This window comes from Gossypium arboreum, chromosome 4 (genome assembly GCF_025698485.1).
Source record: "Gossypium arboreum isolate Shixiya-1 chromosome 4, ASM2569848v2, whole genome shotgun sequence".
Classification (NCBI taxonomy): domain Eukaryota; kingdom Viridiplantae; phylum Streptophyta; class Magnoliopsida; order Malvales; family Malvaceae; genus Gossypium; species Gossypium arboreum.
This window is the reverse complement of record NC_069073.1, coordinates 84,725,985-84,730,234: the sequence shown is the minus strand read 5'-3', so window position 1 is coordinate 84,730,234 and position 4,250 is coordinate 84,725,985.

Below are 4,250 nucleotides of genomic sequence, written 5' to 3'. Positions count from 1 at the left end.
AAGTGGGGAGAGTTGTGACAGCCAAAATTGACCCTAGTCGGGAAGTGGTTTCGGACGGCTAAACCGAGTCACCGAAATGTTCTAACGTAATATTTATTGTCTAGAATATGTGAATATGAATGTGTGAAAAATTGAGTGTTTGGATTTTGTTAATTGTAAGTGAATTTTATCAAATAGGACTTATGTGAGAAAATTTAAAAATGTGCTAGGCAAATGTAAGGTGGCCTATTAATACATGTGGGAAAATGGTTGTCCTTGCATGTCAAATAACCCACTTCCTAAGGTGAGTGGCCGGCCATGACAAGGTTATGGGCAAGGGAACATGTTTCCAACATGTTTTGCTAATGGTTGATGTTAGAATTGTTATTATATTGGTGTTAGTAGGAAGAGAAACAAAAAAAAAATGTGTGTGTGTGGTTACCCCTCCCCATTGCCGTGTATTGAACAAGGAAAACAAAAAAAAAAAAAAAAAAAAAATTTGCTCATTCTATTCTCCATTGCCGTGACTTGAAGGAGGAAGAAGAAGGGATTTCTTTTGTGCATGATTCGGCTTGGTTAATGCTTAGGAAGAGGTAAGCACTTTGAAATCCTTGGAAATTTAGATATAAACGAGGTGATTAGTTCAACTTCTATTCATTCCATGGATTAAATTTGGGTGTTTGGAGGCTTGGTATTTGGCCAAGTAGTTGAAGCTCTTGGTACATATACTTTTAAATGGAGGTTGAAATTTGGTTGTTCATGGGGAGGGGTGCGAATGTGGCCAATGAAAGGCCTTGATGAACTATATATGCAGCTTGGGTTTATGATATTCGGTTAAGGGATATTGTGCTAGCAAGGTTGGTTTAATATATACATGTAAGTTACTTTGTATTTGATGTTTAGAAAAAAATAGTGAAAGGCAAAGTTAATGATGTTGGATAAATTTTAGTAGAGTTGTGCTTAGGCATTCGGTCATTGATGAGCATTGTTGTAACCTAGTTGTAGTTGCAACTCCTAATCTTGAGATGGAATTTGTACACATACGTTAAGTAAATGGTTAGGGCCGAATGGGACTATGTGTTTGAAAGAATAAAATCGATACTATAATTGCTAGTATAAGTATTCGGCCATTCAATCAAGGGTATAGGTGATGTTAGATCAATTTTAGCACATTCGGCTATATAAGTATACCCAATTATGATATTGCCTTTGATTGTATGAAATCAACTAAAATGGGTGGTTAGTAAGGGTGGTTATCTAATATACGAATATGTAAAAATGATTGTAAAAATCTATGCAATTGTGCTTAATGGGATGATATATACATATAAATGAAATGTATGTGTATGGAGTGATGACATTTGTTGAATGTAAAAGAAATAGTGAAATGTGTAGAAAGTTGCTTTCGGCACTAAGTGTACGGGCAATACGTGTGTTATGGTGACTAGATTGGCACTAAGTGTGCATGCTGGAAATATATGGCACTAAGTGTGCATGCTGGAAATATATGGCACTAAGTGTGCATGCTGGAAATATACTGACCTTGGGTGTGCGAGCTCAAGGGTATGGCACTAAGTGTGCGGGTTTAAAATTGTACAAAGACTAAGTGTGCGAGTTTGATTATATAGCACTAAGTGTGCGAGTTGAATACATATAGCACTAAGTGTGCGGATTCACTATATGCTCTTGCATTACAATTGGCACTGAGTGTGCGACATCATCGAGCTAATCCCGGACAGCGGATCGGGTAAGTACCTTGAGCTCATGATGAATAGAAAATACGTTCATGCTCGGGGTTGAACTTGGTAAGCCTTAAATCTATGTGATGATTTAAATTGTATGATTATGGTGGAAATGAGTTAGTGTGTGAAAATGCCTCAAATATCTTGTTGTATAGAATATGAAATGTGGATGTATGACTTGGTATGAGATTGAACCGAAAGGTCCGAGGATTTATGGTATAGCTTCAATATGGATGAGTACCTAGCCTCGTCTATTGTTCATGTTGTGATAACTTTATCAATGGATGATTGTTGAATGCTTATGAGTTACTGAGTTATAAACTCACTCGGTGTTTTCTTGTCACCCATTTTAGGTCTCTTGGACTCGTATTGTTGCGTGCTCGGAACCGTCGTTGAAGTCATCACACCAGCTGAAATCTTTTGGTATTGTCTTCGTTGTTGAAGAACATTTGGCATGTATAGGCTATTATATTTTGTTGAACTGTGGGTTGTAAACTTTAAGCCATATGAAAATGGCCTATGCGGTCGTCGAGTGGGATGCTAGAACCTATAGCCACGAGTCTTAGAAACTTTAAATTTTGGTAAGGTGGCCATAATTTGTGTCATGTATGATGGATGATTAAGGCCAAGGAAAGATTCATGAAATTGGCATAGTCTACTGCAGTAACTGTTGCGGACAGCAGCAGTGAGATGAGATTGAAAAATCACTAAAAATAGTAGAAGTAGAATTAAATAGTGACTAAATTATGAAATTGAACCTTGATGAATCTATTTTTATATGGACGAAAGGAATCGACCATATGAGCAGTATATTGAGAAATATTAAAGTTCTCGTGGGACAGGGCCAGAATGGTTTCTGGGTCCCCTGTCGCGACTTTGAAAATTTGCCATAAATTATACAGAAACAATTAGAAGTCATGCCTTATATGAATAGATTCCTCTTTGAGTCTAGTTTCATTAGAAACAAACAGTATGAGCATTAGAGCTCTGTACGAGATGATATTCAAGTTGTAATGCACAAAGTTCAGTGTAGTCGACCCCTGTAACATGGGTGACTTTAACTAATAAACTGTACCAATTGGCCCAACCAAAAATTCTAGAAATAAATCAATGGATGGATATATGAGTCTAAATTCAGGGAAAATTTACGGAATCAGTTTCTGAGTTTTGGAACTCGAGATATGATTTTTAAGGCGACAGTGACGCAGTTTTCCAGCCTGTCTGGAAATGCCAAATTGGTTGGTACCATGAGAGGATTTGGCCCGTTAACCCCTCGTGTCCGACACCGGCGACGGTCACGAGTATGGGGTGTTACAGGTAAGGGGTGTTACATGCATTATATCTGATATGTGTCGCATCGGTACAACATGGTGTGTAAGGCCGGGTGCGTGTTTTAAACCCCACATGGTGTGTAGGGATGGTTAGAGATGGTGTGTAGAGGCTGGGGATAGGAATCTGTCTTCTGATTGCATGTCTGTAACTATATCTGTACATGAAATGGGCTCTAGCCCATATCCATATCTGTATCTATATTTGACTTGGGCTCAGGCTCGATTGCGAATCTGTTTGATTTGTGATATTCTGTATGTATACATGCTTAACCCTACTGGGTTACATACTGAGTTTACGTAAACTCACCCCTTTTTTCTTTGTCTGTACAGGTAACCCACAGTCTTAGGAGGATTGGTGCTGCAAAGCCCCTCGGTGACCACACGTTTGAATTGAACTTTGCTACGATATAATTTCTTTAATCTAGGTTATGCTGATTTTATGTAATTCAGACTTTTCAGACTATTTTCCTTTTTGTGTTGGATTTGACTGCCATTTTAATTATTTATAACTTCCAATTACGATATAACTCGATTTTCATTAAAAATTAATGTTTTTCTAAAACCTTGAACGGTTTCCAAAAAATAACGATTTTCCTAAGCTTTTGCTAAAATGATACGTTTTAAGACAAGTCGACTAGTGATATGTATGTTTTGAATCAAATAAAAACAATTAAAGGTTTTACCGAGTTATCTCCATTTTTAAAATTCCTACCATGTGATATCGCCAAATTCACCCATAACGTCTAAGCTGGGTTTGGGGTGTTACATTTAGTGGTATCTGAGCTAGGTTTTAAAAACTCAACTGTGGATTTTTGGGTTTCCAAAATATGTTTCAAAGAATTGGTTTCCAAATGGTTTAAAAATATTTTGATTAAGTATGTGGTACATCGAGTCTTCGGCGCAGATCTTGTATGTATTTTTGATTTTTGATAAAAAATTTGAAAATATGATTGATAGTCTACTTGGAAACACTATAGTTTGTACACTTTGAAACTGTAGAAAAACTAATAGAGATTAAAACTTTTGAAAACAACTTTGAACTTCTGATTCTTTATACATAAAACATCTGTTAATAAATATCAGAACTGATGCATAAAATTTTTAATATAGATAAAACTACTAAGATACAATGAACGCACGAGGTATCCATGGACGTGGTATTCGAGGCCGTGGTAGAGGCCGTAAGGGGTCTCGAGTT